The following is a 15,805-nucleotide window of genomic DNA, read 5'->3' as shown; positions in this document are numbered from 1 at the left end:
CTTCAGTTACTTAAATTCATCATATGAAGGAGAGCAGGTTAGTTATAAGATGGGAATCCTGCCATTCTCTTCTGTTTAACACAGACCAACAGGGCTTGAGTTACAAGTGTTTATTATTTCTGAAGCTGTACTGTCACATAAACACCAATGTGAAATTCTCAAAGTGGTCACTGCCTAGGAACAAGGACTCACCAAGGGTGTTGGGGTGTAAGCCTTAAGCCAGTCTCCATGGAGTCTCCTCTTTCCCCAAGGCAGCCTCTAACATGAGATGTCCCTTGTCCAGCTCAAACCATTAGGTAAACATATGCAAGCAGAAGTCCTTTCTGAAACGGATCAAGTATCTTTAATCCTGCATTCTGGCCTCCAGATGATTTATGGCTCTTATTTTCTTTTCTCTCTTTCCTTGTAAGGCTTGCCAAAGTAGACTTTCACTCTGCCTTGAAGCGTGCAAACACAGAGTTCTGTCTTCCTTGATGAATCGGATTCTTGCCAAATGAAAGCTTTAATGACAAAACTATGCTCTGAAGAAAGGACAAGGTGATAGCCTGAGAGACTTGAGAGAAACACCACAGAGTGTTCCTTGGGCTATTAGAATTTAGAAAATTAAGAACCAGGCTGTGAACAGCCCTCCACACCCAACTTGTGTCCCTCATCCTGCCCCAACTGCAGCTATAACAGAAAAATTTTCAGGTATGTTTAGTCTGATTTGCTTCACTTTGGGTAGGACATTAAGGGCTCTGCTCCATTACATTTTGGTTCTGCTTAACCTGAATGACAAGAAACTGCTATGTGCATTCTCTAATCCTTCCCCATCCTCAGCCATAAGCGGTTTAGCTTTATGCCAAATTGTGAAGTAAGTAAAGTGTGTCTCGGTCACCCAGTCACGTTCATTTGTGACCTCCTCCATCCCCACCCCCAGCCTTCCAGAGCTTCATGGCACTCAGACTTCCTCCTATGTGGACATGGACATTATAAACAAGAATATTCTATACTGCAAGAGACCTTCCTTCTGGGACTTCCCTGGTGGTCCACACTACCAGTGCAGGGGGTATGAGTTCAATCCTTGATTGGGGAACTAAGATACTGCATGCTGTGTGGCACAGCCAAAGTAAACAAACAAACGAATAAAAATATACCTTAAAATAAAAAGAGGGACCTTCTTTTCTTGTTCTTCTCATGCCTACGATTACAAGAGGACTTATAAATTTCTTTCTCCACCCCAGATCTTCACCCTGAGTTGCAGAGCTACACATTAAACAATTTGTTGGACATTGACACAGCAATATCCAAGAGATAGCTTCCCTTGTCAGTCTGTCTTTCTTTATTGACTAAGTGGAGCAGGCTTCCTTCCCAGGTCCTTGTGGGTGCTCAGTCACTCAGTGCTGTCTGACTCTTTATGACGCCATGGACTATAGCCCACCAGGCTCCTCTGTCCATGGGATTATCTAGGCAAGAATACTGGAGAGGGTTGCCATTTTCTTCTCCAGGAATATTCTGTATTCAGGGATCAAGCCCATGTTTCCTGTGGCTCCTGCATTGGCAGGTGGATTCTTGACCACTAAGCCACCTAGCCTCACATATCCAATAGCCATAGAATTTCAACACACCCTATCTTTTCTTTTACCACCAAAGTGATTTTTAATTTCTCTCTGTTCTACCTTCTATTCAATTTATCAACAAGTATCTGCAGAGTGTCTACTCCAGGCCAGGAGTGTTTTTAGGCTCTTGGGATATATAAGCAAGCAAAATGGGAAAGGATCCCTGCCCTCCTAGAGTTTACATTCAAGTTTCGGGAGACTGGACTATTAATAATAATCATAATGACGATTATGATGATAAATGAGTAACTTAATCTCTTAGAGAATGAGAAATGCAATGGGAAAGAACTTTTAAGTAGAATTAAGAGGATTGGGAATGACAGTGTGGATGAGCAGTGGGCAGTGGGGGTTGAAATTTTTAATGAAGAGGACAGACAAGCCTTACTAAGACTTGCTTTTCAGTACGGAGGAATAGCCGTAATGGTATCTGGAGCAAGAGTGTTTCCTGCAGAAGGAACAGCCAGTGCATAGGTTCTCCAGTGGCAATGTTCCTGGTCTGTTCAGGGAACAGAAACGTGATCAGTGTGGCTGGAGCAAGCAAAGGGGTGGGAGTGTGGCACCAGAGGAGACCATAGTGAGAACCGAGGGCCAGAGAGTACAAGGTTTTGTGCTCCTATGTAAGAACGTTGGTCTTTATCAAAGTCTGATGGGGAAAAACTATAGGGTTCCATTTTTTTTTTTTTTAACTCATAAGAGAGTTATTATGGCTACTGCATTGAAAACCAATTTTGTAGAAGCAAGGATAGAAGCAAGAACACCAATTAGAAGGTTATTATAATAACCCAAGTTAGAGATAATGAGCAGCAGCAGAAACTCTATTTTTTGCAGTGTTTCCATAAGTCTAAAATCATTTCAAAAGAAAAGATGACCAACACTACAAAGAAAAAGAAGTCTTATTGGACCTCCCTTCAGAATTTATGTATTGGTCACTTCTTATAATCACTGTTGAAATCATTTTGATTCAAGATATCATTATCTCTGCTGCTGCTGTTGGTTATCTTTTTCTTTTGAAATGATTTTAGACTTATGGAAACACTGCAAAAAATAGAGTTTCTGTATATCCATCACTTGTGTTATGTTGATAGCTCAGTCATGTCTGACTCTTTGTGACCCCATGGACTGTAGCCCACCAGGCTTCTCTGTTCATGGAATTCTCCAGACAAGAATACCGGAGTGGATTGTTATTTCCTTCTCCAGGGAATCTTCCCAACCCAGGGATTGAACCCAGATCTCCTGCATTGCAGGAAGATTCTTTACCATCTGAGCCACCAGGGAAGCCCTATCCATCACTTAGCTTGCCCAGATATTTTATTTACAACTTATGTAACTGCCGTGTCTTGTTTAAAACCAGAAAGTTGACAATAATACATATCATTAAGCAATTACAAACTTTATTAGACTTTCTCTGGTTTTCTCTCAATGTCCTTTTTCTGTGCCAGAATCCCACACTGCATTCTGTCTCCATAATTTCTTCTAATCTGTGACACACAGCTCCTCAGTATTTCCTTGTGTTTCATGATCTTGGCATTTTCAGTGACTAATAGTCAGTTATTTTGCAGAATGTCACACAGTTTAGCTTTCTCTGATATTTCCTCATGATTAGATTCCTTTTTTGCAAAAAAATAAAATATCACAGACATGTGTTTCTTTATGCATCATATCAAAAATACATGGTGGCAATGTGTCTTATTAACTGGTGGTGTTACTCTTCAATGAGATTTCTTGACAGATTGATATATGGGGAATAAGAATGACTCCAAGGTTTTTGTCCTGAATAACTAGAGGGATAGAGTTATCAACCAGGGTAGATGGAGCAGGTCTTAGGGGAAGCTGAGCTCAGCTTTGAACATATTAAGTTTGAGGTGTCTACTAGATATCCAAGTGTAGGTTTCCTGCAGGCAGTTGCATATATAGGTTTGGAGCATGAGAAAGAGGTTGGGCTAGGGAAATTAATTTTGGAATTGTCAGCATATGGGTGGTTTTTATAGCCATAGGATTAAATTAAGTTCACTAAAAGAGAATGTAAGAATAGACAAGTAAAAAATAAGGACTGAGCCTTGGGACATTTCAATATCAGAAAGTTGGTGAGAAAAGGAGAAACTTGCAAATGATATTACAAAATAGCAACTAGTAAGGGATTAGTTAAGGAATTGTCTTATTGAGTCTTTATCCTTTCCTCTCCATCTTTATTCCCACGGCCTTAACCTAGGTCAGTTTCCTTAAAATATCATCTACCCCTTTAGAATTCAGTTTTCCTTTGGAAAATGCAGTTTTCAGATCAGATCAGATCAGTCTCTCAGTCGTGTCCAACTCTTTGCGACCCCATGAATCGCAGCACGCCAGGCCTCCCTGTCCATCACCAACTCCCGGAGTTCACTGAGACTCAACGTCCATTTAAATAGCTATTAATTGTTAGGTTGATAGCTAGGTGAGACAATGAGTGTGTGTGTGCTCAGTCCCTTCAGTCACGTCTGATTCTTTGTGACCCTATGGACTGTAGCCCACTAGGCTCCTTTGTCCATGGGATTCTCCAGGCAACAATACTGGAGCAGGTTGCTCTGCTCTCCTCCAGTGGATCTTCCCAACCCAGGGATTGAACCCAAGTCTCCTGCATCTGCCTCTTTCCAGGTGGATTCTTTACCTACTGAACCACTTGGGAAGCCCTATACCGATACTTGTATTTTGCAGTGTCTGGCACATGGAAAATATTAGCTATTATTGGCATTATTATTTTTCTCTGTCTCATTAGACTGTGAGCATCTTAATAGCTGACAGTTTTATTTTCTCTTGTTCCATTTCCTAATACTGCATTAGTACATCATTAATGCTCAATAGACAATTTTTGAATGAATAGAAAAAAAGTTTAGGGTACTGCTTAATCCAAAAGATTGAATTCTTATGAAATTTCAGACAATGGCACTTGGGATAAAAGATCTATTTTTCTAGACAGTCTTCCCTGACACCTCTCAAAGCATACTCCCTGGGTGACCATCTTGATGTTAGTTTCCCCATTCTGTGTCTCATGTGGAGAAGAGCATAGCAGAGCTCAGGCTGGCCTTTGTCTGAAACTTCCTCTCACTCCATTTAGCTTCTCAGGATTTATAAGCCAAATCAATCTCTCCCAATGACAACCCTCTCAAGAATGCCACTTAACTACTGATAATCTAGAATAGAAGGTATGCTTGACCTTGGACAAGTTAATTCATTTTTTTTTACATCTTGGTTGTAGTTGTAAAGCAGTTTGTACTTGTAAAACTGGAGATGATGTCTCTTCTAGTAGAATCAATGGCTGAACAAGACCATCTCTTGAGATCCTTGTTCTTTTTTTTAGTTTTAATTTATTTATTTTTAATTGGAAGATAATTGCTTTACAATATTGTGTTGGTTTCTGCCATACATCAACATGAATCAGCCATAGGTATATATATATGTCCCCTCCCTCTAGAACCTCCCTTCCACATCCCATTCTTAATAGACAACAAAGTAATGAGAAATAGAAATCAGTATTATGTTTATTGTTCTATATTAGATGGTTAGATGGCCCAGTAGAGGGACCACATACCTACCAAGCATTCCATATAAGAGACTATCCAATGTTTTAGTATATCAAATGTCACTGCAATTTTATGAAATAAATATTAATATTAGCATATATTTAAGAATGTATAGAAAGAGATAAGGACTCAAGTCCTTTTTCCGATCCAAATGAGTGCTTTCCTACTGCACCAGGCTGGAAAATAAGATAAAGAATCTACCTGAATAGAAGAAAGTGCTCAGCTGAACTTTGAGAAGAGAAAAAACTCACAAAGGTCTATATTTCTTCCCTCTGGAGGGACTCCTAGACTGTTCTAGTATACTACTCTAAGTTTCCATTTTGTTAGTCTAAAGGGAAGCTTCAACTGCATAAGTAAAACCATGCACGTATGCTATAGAGACCTGTGGTCTCTCTCTCTTTTTTCCTCCTGAGGTCAGTGTTACAGACTTGCTTTTCAGTGTTCTTTTTAACCAGTATTGCACTTTTAACTCTCCTGTGTGAGGCAATAAGAAGCAAGACAATAGAAATCAATGACACCAATGTTCAGAGTTCCCTTTATAGGAAGCAGTATAAAATTGGCACTCAATATTAAGAACCTTTCAGTAATTAGTTTTGTTTTGGTTTTTCTTCCTGTGTCCCACTTTATTGAAAAAGGAGATCTCTAGAAAACAAGTATACAGCACAGATTTATTCTCAGCATCAAAAAAGGCAATTTCTAGAGTAAATCCCAGTCCACATGTTAATACATTCGGGGTTCAATTAGTCATACTTTCTATATCTACATTTGCTTGGCTGCACAATGAGAATTCTTATCTTTAATCATGACCTGGGGGCACTGCAAGATAATCATTAAATATATGCACTAAACTGTACTTACTAGGGCAGAAAATTGGAATAATATATCAGAAAGATTTTTCAAACAAAGATTGAAACTTAGAACTGATTTTCTAGTAGATTTTCAGTAATTTAAAAAATATTACTCTATCACACTTCTGTAGTTTCTGATGGAAGATAACATAAAATGAAAACCATTTCTCTCCATATGATTCATTTTAGCAAACTTTAATTCAGTGCCAGGTATTTTGTTCATTGACAGCAGAGTATGAAAATAAGTATAAGATAGACTACCATTTAGAACAGGGTTAGGAAACCATGGCACACATTCCAAGCTTACTTTTGTATGGTCCATGAGCTAAGAGGAGTTTTCACATTTTTTATGGTTGGGGGAAATAATCAGAAGAAAAAAAAATTCTGTAATGTGAAAATTACATGAAATTCTAATTTCTGTCCATAAAGTCTTACAGGATCACAGCCACACTCACTTTTTAGATTTTTATCTATAGATTATTTCACACTAAGATGGCCGAATTGAGTAGTTGACACAGAGATGATTGGTTTGCAAAGCCCTCTACAGAAAGTTTGCTAACCCCTTCTTGAGAAGCTCACAATCTATCATGGGAGAGAGGTGCACATATGCACTTCATTTTTCTAACATGATTCATGCTGTAAGAGTGGGAAAAATACCTAGACAGAGTATTAAAAAGCAGAGACATCACTTTGCAACAGAGGTCCATATACTCAAAGCTATGGCTTTTCCAGTAGTCAAGTATGGAAGTGAGAGTTGGACCGTAAGTAAGGCTAAGTGTCAAAGGATTGATGCTTTCAAACTGTGGTGCTGGAGAAGACTCTAGAGTCTCTTGGACAGCAAGGAGGTCAAACCAGTCAATCCTAAAGGAAATCAACTCTGAATATTCATTAGAAGGACTGATACTGAAGCTGAAGCTCCAATACTTTGGCTACTCAATACAAAGAACTGACTAATTGGAAAAGATCCTGATGCTGGGAAAGATTGAGGGTGGGAGAAGGGGGTGACAGAGGATGAGATGGTTGGATGGCATCACTGATGCAATGGACTGGAGTTTGAGCAAACTCCAGGAGATACTGAAGGACAGACAAGCCTAGCATGCTGCAGTTCATGGGGCCACAAAGAGTTGGACACGACTTAGCAACTGAACTACAGCAAGTGGGAAAAGTTATTCCTTCTGTCTGTAGAACTCTGTATTTAATGAGCATGTTTAATGAGAATGAAGGTAATTAAAGAGATTCTAAGCAAAAAATTAGAGAAAAAATGGGAGCATAATATAGAAACAGAGAAAACAAAGTCATATTGTATCTGAGAGAGATTCTGGGAGGGATGTAGAGAGAAGTGAGAGAGAAAATTAAGAAAGTACATGAAATCTGTGCAAATGTAAATTAACACAGCCACTGTGGAGGCACAATATGGAAGTTCCTCAAAATATAAAAAAGATAAAATTACCATATGATCTAGCAACTCCACTCTTGGGGATATATGCAAAGAAAATGAAGATATTAATTTAAAAAGGTGTGTGCAACCCCATGTTCATTACAGCATTATTTACAATAGCCATGGTGTGAAAGCAACCTAAAAGCTCATGAATAGATGAATGGATAAAGAAAATGTCACATACAGGAATATTAGTCATAAAAAAGAATGAAATATTGCCATCTGTGACAACATGGATGATGTTATGCTAAGCAGAACAAGTCAAAGGTAAATACCATGTAATTTCACTTACATGTGGAATCTAAAAGAACAAATGAATAAACATAAGTAAAGAAAAGTAGATCATAGATACAGAGAACAAGCAGGCAGTTGCCAGTGGCAAGGCAAGTTGGGGGAGGAGAGAAATAGGTGAGAAATTAAGAGGTATAATTTTCACTTACAGATTTCATGGGTAAGAAATGTATAGTGTGAGAATGTAGTCAATAATTATGTGATATCTTTTTGCATGGTGACAGAGGGAAGCTAGACTTATAGTGATCGTTTTAAAATGTTTGGAAATATTGAATCACTATGTTGTGTACCAGGGAATAACATCGTATTGTAGATCAATTATAATTCAAAACAAACTCAAAATAAAAGAGATCAGATATGGTTACAAGAGATGGGGGTTTGGGAGAAGGACAAGTTTGATGAAGATGGTCAAAAGGTACAAAATTTCAGCTATAAGATAAGTAAGTTTCCTTGGTGGCGCTAGTGGTAAAGAACCCTCCTGTCAGTGCAGGAGACATAAGAGATTCGGGTTCAATCCCTGGGTCAGAAGATCCCCTGGAGGAGGGCATGGCAACTCACTCCAGTATTCTTACCTGGAGAATTCATGGACAGAGGAGCATGGTGGGCTGTGGTCCATAGGGTCGCACAGAGTCAGACACAACTGAAGCAACTTGGCATGCATCCATAACACGCAAAGCATGGGGAAGTATTGTACAACATGATTGATATGATTAACACTGCTTTATATAAAAACTAAATCCTAAAAATTCTCATCACAAAGAAAAAATATATTTTTTCTATTTCTTTAATTTTGTCTCTTTATGAGATGATGGGTGCTCATTCAACTTACTGTGGTAATTATTTCATGATGTATAGAAGTTAAATTATTTTTCAGTACATCTTAAATTTACATAGTGCTGTATGTCAATTGTATCCCAATAATGCAAAAGTAGGGCTGATTCATGTTGATGTTTGGCTGAATCATGTTGATGTCTGGTAGAAACCAATACAATACTGTAAAGTGATTAGTCTTCAATTAAAAATAAATAAATTATTTTAAGTGGGAAATGAAATTAAGAATGCACATGAAATCAGATTAGGATTTCTAATCTATTTAAAGATTAGGTGTTTCCCTAGCCAGTCATTTAAGATTCTAAAGCAGAAGTGTTTGATCAGATCTCTGTTTGAGAAAGTTAATTTCAGCAGAAAGGTGGAGACAAGAGAGACTGAAAGGAGAGAACAAAGGTAGAGGAACTAGTATTGCAATAGCCCAGGTTAAAGATGATGATCTGACTCAAGACTAGCTGTCTTTATGTGGTGGGGTGGAGTCGAGAGATTCAAAAGCATTTCAGAACAACTGAATCGCTGACCAAACTCTATTTGAAATGAGAGTGAAAAGTGTTAAGGTTGCCTGATACTTGGCTGCATCTCTGACACCAATATTATCCAAATATGAGTTCTTTAGAGAAAATGTCCTGGTCTGTTTCTTTCATTGTTCTGCTCTGGGAAGTAAAATAAGGACTGATTCTTCATACACATATAAAATTTGCTGAATGAATAAATCAAAGAATGACGTGAAGCAAGATAGAAACCAAGGGGGAAAGTAGCTTTGATAGAAATGATTGAAGTTTACATATATCTCCTTTCAGTGAGGATAAATAACAAACTCTACTTTGGATAAATCAGGCTTGATTTATCCTGTGGATATCCAGGTAGAATAGCCCAGTAAGGAATTTTGGAATATAGATCCAATTGTTAGCTGAGAAATCTTAATGACCTTGAAGGTCAGCAACTTAGGAGTACTCAATAAACCCATGAAATGGATAAGAGTATTCCAGTTAATTTCATTTTAAAATACCATACCTAGATGCCTATTTACCTGTTCAACTATAAAATAATCCTGTTTAATTGAACAGGCTCTGATCTTCACAATGTGGTCTCAGCACATTGGAAAGATTTGGCAATCACTGGGCTGCTATAGCCCTCCCTTTCAAAGTTATAAATATATCGTAAAAAGGAAATAAAAAAGATTAACTATTTTCAAAAACATCTTTAAATGATTTAACATATTCCACTGTAAAGTATTACATAACAAAGCAAAGTCGGAGTTATCTTTGTATTTAAACAATAACACCAACATCAGCTTTTAAACTGAGTTTAGAAAATAAAGAGACACTGATGTATAGAAGTCTTATGGACTCTGTGGGAGAGGGAGAGGGTAGGAAGATTTGGGAGAATGGCATTGAAACATGTAAAATATCATGTATGAAATGAGTTGCCAGTCCAGGTTCGATGCACGATACTGGATGCTTGGGGCTGGTGCACTGGGACGACCCAGAGGGATGGAATGGGGAGGGAGGAGGGAGGAGGGTTCAGGATGGGGAACACATGTAAACCTGTGGCGGATTCATTTTGATATTTGGCAAATCTAATACAGTTATGTAAAGTTTAAAAATAAAATAAAATTAAAAAACAAAAAAAAACAAAAAAAAAAAAAATAAATAAATAAAATGAAAGTATAAAAAGAAAGCATAGACAACAAGGTGAGTGACACAGAAATAACACAAAAACAAGACTCACAGAAGAAGCTGACTAGTGCACATCAAAATGAAAAACTATACAGCAAAGACACTATAAACAGAAACGTTCAAATGCTGGATGGGAGAAACTATTTGTCACCTGTATGATCAATACTCCTGATACATTAAAAGCTGAGATATATTGATAAGCAAAATATAAAAATGAGCAAAAGATATGCAATACAAATAATGACTAAGCCTACAAAAAAATGCTCAGTGTTACTCTAGTTTGGGAGATTAAAAACAACAACAACAACAACAATAAGATGAGACTTTTTACAAGGAAAAAAAAGCAAATTATGGCTTTTTACTTTTTAGTATAATATTTTTTCAAGAAAGGAAGAAAGAAAGGTCCAATCTATAGGCATAAATATATTTTGAAGGATAAGGATACTGAGGAAATACTGAACCAAAAGACAAGAGATTTGATTTTTCTGTTCATGTATCTTTGCAGTGTTTTACTTATACTGATGAGGACATTACTTTTGTGATTTAAAAAAGTCCAACAATGAAGCATTGTCTTAAAATTAACTGTTTAAATGAATTAGGACAAATAAAGAGTCAAGAAAAATTTCTAGACTCTGGTCTGGCCAATTGATCCACTATGTTGTAACTTTCGTTGACATAAAGACATTTTCAGTGACAATAAATAAACATTTCCACATAATAAATACTTGTTTGTTTATACTAAAAGTAAATATCAGCTTACAGGCTAAGATTCAATAAATGTTCATTCTTTCAAATCAAAAAAAAAAAAAAAAAAAAAAGAAAATAAAGTGCATAGATATGTCAACCATGACATCCAGAATTTGCTTTAAATATGATGTTAAGTATTTAGCAACAAAAACACACAAAAATACTTGATTGTATTGCAACTCTGGGCATAAAGACTTATGCATTCTACTGTTATTGGAAAGTGAACTCCCATTGCTAGAGCCAAGTTGGTTGGGTGGGGGTCATCCAGAAGGTGAAACCACAAGGGAGACGACTGGTAGGATTTGGTTTCCTTCTCCTGTTGTATGACAGTTGGAGGTGTTTGGGAAACACTGCATTGTGAAAGTCTGTTCGGTTCGGTCACTCAGTTGTGTCCGACTCTTTGCAACCCCATGGACTGCAGCATGCCAGGCCTCCCTGTCCATCACCAACTCCTGGAGCTTGCTGAAATTCATGTCCATCAAGTTGGTGATGTCATCCAACCATCTCATCCAATATATTTTGATACTGTTGGACTTCCTGGTCTTTAACCCAATAGCGTATCTCATACATTTTCAAGAGAAGGGTACTACGTGGTGCATTTTCTAAACTTATTTGACCACAAAGTAATTTTAGTCAAAGTATCTAGTAGAACTAGTCTACCATGGAACCCACTTTGGGAGACAATATTCTGATTATCTTCAAAAGCTGCACACCTCTTCATAGGCAATTTTATCCACTGCTATCTTTCAGTAACCACTTATTTGCACATTCATATCTTCATTCGTGTATTTTCTCTCTTGAGCTCCAGATGTGTGCCTTGTCGACATCACCATTTGAAAGTCCTGCAAACACCAAAAAAATCTGTATGTCAAAAATTGTCAGCATTCCCATCTCTGCCTCTTCCCACCACACATGCACACACATACACATGCACACACATACACATGCACACACACAAACTCACACACACATTCATTTTCAGCCTTCTAAGTACTCACAATCTCAGCAAACAGTACTACCATGTGGCCAGTGGCTTCAATAAGAAATCTTGGCGACATCTTTGAGTTATTTTCCTTCCTCACCACTAGTACCCATTCACCTGCCTGATATAATTACTTCTGAAATACGTCTTAACTCAAGTCCCTTTTCATAAGCCCTACCTCCCTGATTCAAGCAATGGACTTTGACATATCTCTCGTCTTGCTTCCTTCCAGTCCATTCTCTATAATGTAGACAAAGGTTGCAGGAGTTTACGTGATTGTCAAAAGTCACTGGAACACCCAGGATGTGTGCATTCTATTTTATGTAAATTATATTTCAATAAATATAAACGTTACAGTGTCTCGATACCAAGTAATCCAGGTGCCTTTAAATAAGAAAAGATAAGTTAGTTACTGATTCTCTAATGTAATCATTGCTGAACTAATTATTTTGATTAATGCATTGAATGAATCATCTAAAATTCTGCTGTCATGAATCAGTGATCTTCTCATGGCTGTAAGTGCCAATAAAACTCAAACAAGTCAGATTGGTACATGTCTAATAAAAAGTAAACACACATGTAAGCCCCAACACTGTGGAGTAAAATTACTCAGAACAAATATTTCAACTCCCAGGCAGAGCCAGGGGTGGCTAAAGGAGCATGGTGCTTCTTTAGCTAACTTTTCACCAGTTTTAGAAAGAAAGATTTAGGAATTACAAACAGAATTTTGCCCCTGCATCACATTCTATTTTATATTTGGCAAAATACCCTTATAAACTGTCTTAAAGGCCATAAAGAAAACATAGGTCTTTTCCCCCTCAAATCTCTTTTTTTAATCCACATCTTCAGCTCTCATACTGTTATACATATAGGGAATAAAATGCAACTTTCCCAAAAGAGTTTAATACTTTTCTTCACTCTGAATTACTTTAAACAAAGCCCATGTATTTAAGAATCAAAAAGAAAAAAATATAATTGTAATATTACTTAAAAAGTGATAGCAAAAAAGAAATTAAGAATGGATTTGAAAAGCTATTGTGTGCATGGTCAGTCACTCACTTGTGTCTGACTCTGCGATCTCATGGACTATGGGAATATCCCAGCAAGAATACTGGACCGGGTTGCCATTTCCTCCTCCTGTGTGGATCTTTCCAATAGAGGGGTTGAAACTGCATTTCCTGTGGCTCCTGCATTGGCAGGTGGATTCTTTAGCACTGAACAACCATGTAAATCAACTCTGCTTGAGCAAAGTACATTAACAACAACAACAACAAAAAGCTGTAAGTTTAGCTTTCTCTTGCAAGAGTCTCCGTAGAAGCTCCCAGGCTGTCATGGCTACTGCAGATTACTAAGAATTCAGGATTTTTCATCTTCTCAGTATGCCAGCTTCCACTGGCAGCTTTCATCTTTTGGTCTAATGGCAATTTTACCATCTGTGATGGCTAATTTTTAAATGTCAATTTGACTGGGTCACAGGGTGCCCAGATATTTGATCAAACATCCTTCTGGGTATGTCATGAGGGTGTTTTTGGATGAGATGAGCATTTGAATCAGGAGACTGAGTAAAGTAGATTGCTCTCTCTGATGTGGGTGGGCCTCATCCAATCAGTTGAAGGACTGAATAGACCAAAAAGACTGACCCTCCTATAAATAAGAAAGAATTCCTCTCTATCTGACAGTTTTCTAATGTAACCTCAGTCTTCTCCTGCCTTTTGACTCAGAGTCAGACTGGAACTTATAGCCTTTGTGGTCCTGCTTCTCAGACCTTCAGATTCATCCTGGAATTATACCATTGGCTCCTCTGGGTTCCAGCCTGCCTCCATAACTATTTGAGCCAACAATTTGTAATCAATCTCTGTCTGTCTGTCTATTTCTCACTTTCTCTACACACATGCGCGCGCGCACACACACACACACACACCCTTTTGGTTCTATATCTCTGGAGAACCCATTCTAACATAAATTTCGGTATCAAGAGTGGTTCTAGAGTAACAGAAGTTTAGGGATGAGTTTTCTAGTTGTTTCAGGAGTTTCTGGAATTGACTGTCTAATATGATTAGATTTAAAGATGATAATTACTATATTTCTAGTGATTAAAAAAAAAGGCTTCCCTGGTGGCTCAGTGGTGAAGAATCCACCTGCCACTGCAGAAGACACAGGTTTGAACCCTGGATTGGAAAGAACCCTGTAGAGAAGGAAATGGGCAACCCACTCCACCAACCCACTCCAGTATTTTTGCCTGGGAAATCCCATGGACAGAGGAGCCTGGCAGGCTGTAGTCTGTGGAGACTCAAAGAGTTGGACATGACTTAGCTACTGAATAACAACAGCAAGTGGTATAGAAAGAACTGGAAGTTTGTGGACTGAGCTGGCAACAGAGATATTCAAAAATTTCCATTGGATACTCCTAATCAACCCCTCCTAAGAAGCAAAGAGCTCAGTGGCTATGTAGGTGATAATTTTAAACAATCCAGGGAAGCTAATAAATAGAACAAGATTGCCTGGTTACTCCTAATGACATTGGACAAAGTGGTGAAAGTAAAGGATGAGCTCAGAGATTTGGATTCCCAGCTCAAGTACTCCCTCAAAGACTTGACGTGTCCACTGATGTCCTTTTGTTCTTAAGTCACTAAGTCATGTCCAACTCTCTGCAATCCAATGGATTGCAGCAAGCCAGGCTTCTCTATCCTTCATCATCTCCCAAAGTTTGCTCAAACTCATGCCCATTGAGTCAGTGATGCCATCCAACCATCTTATCCTCTATCATCCCCTTCTCCTCCTGCCGTCAATCCTCCCAGCATCAGGGTCTTTTCCAATGAGTCGGCTCTTCACATTAGGTGGCCAAAATATTGGAGTTTCAACTTCACCATCAGTCCTTCTAATGAGTATTCAGAGTTGATTTCCTTTAGGATTAACTGATTTGATCTCCTTTCTGTCCAAGGGGACTCTCAAGAATCCTCTCCAGCACCACATTTCAAACACATCAATTCTTCAGGGCTCATCCTTCTTTATGGCCCAACTCTCACATCTGTAAATGACTACTCCTAAGAAGAGCTTTATCTACTGTAGCCACAGGGCAAGGATTGCTGAAAATCAGACACAGAATCTTATCTTGTGACTGGCTGAATTACAAGTTGTACTCCCATTCTCACAGGATGTTTACTGTGAAAGTAAGGATATGGATTGGGAAAGAATGGGACCTGTTAAGTTGGGGTGGGAACATGTGGGTATACCCTGATGAAATGAGGGACACTGAGCCCCTAATGTCTGATGAGTCTTCTCTACCAGTGGAAGCAGCCTCTTCACCCCTGTGTAAGGGGATTAACCTTATATTGCCTGAGGAAACCATAATCAACTCCCCTGAGGCAGTTGCCATTCAAGCCGTAAAAGACAATCCTGGGACTTCCCTGATGGTTCAGTGGTGAAAAATCTGCCAATGCAGGAGACCTGGGTTCAATCCCTGGTTCGGGAGGATCCCACCTGCCGCAAAGCAACTAAGCCCAAGCTCCACACTATCAAGCCTGTGCTCTAGAGTCGGGAAGCCACAACTATTGAGCCCATGTGTCACAAGTACTGAAGTCTGCAAGCCCTAGAGTCTGTGCTCTGCAGCAAGAGAAGCTGCAACAATGCCACCCGTGCACCACCACTAAAAGTAGCTCCCTCTTGCCACAACTGGGGGAAAGCAAGAACAGCAACAAACACACAGTACAGCCAAAAATAAATAAAATTTAAAAAAAAATCCTGATTCTCCTAAGAACTCCCTAACCACTCTTCTTTGCTTCTAGACTTATGAGTGTGTGTGCTAAGTCACTTCAGTCACGTCAGACTCCTTGCAACCCT

This window comes from Bubalus kerabau, chromosome 12 (assembly GCF_029407905.1).
Source record: "Bubalus kerabau isolate K-KA32 ecotype Philippines breed swamp buffalo chromosome 12, PCC_UOA_SB_1v2, whole genome shotgun sequence".
Classification (NCBI taxonomy): domain Eukaryota; kingdom Metazoa; phylum Chordata; class Mammalia; order Artiodactyla; family Bovidae; genus Bubalus; species Bubalus kerabau.
The sequence above is the reverse complement of the archived record's forward strand: the minus strand, read 5'-3'. Positions refer to the sequence as shown.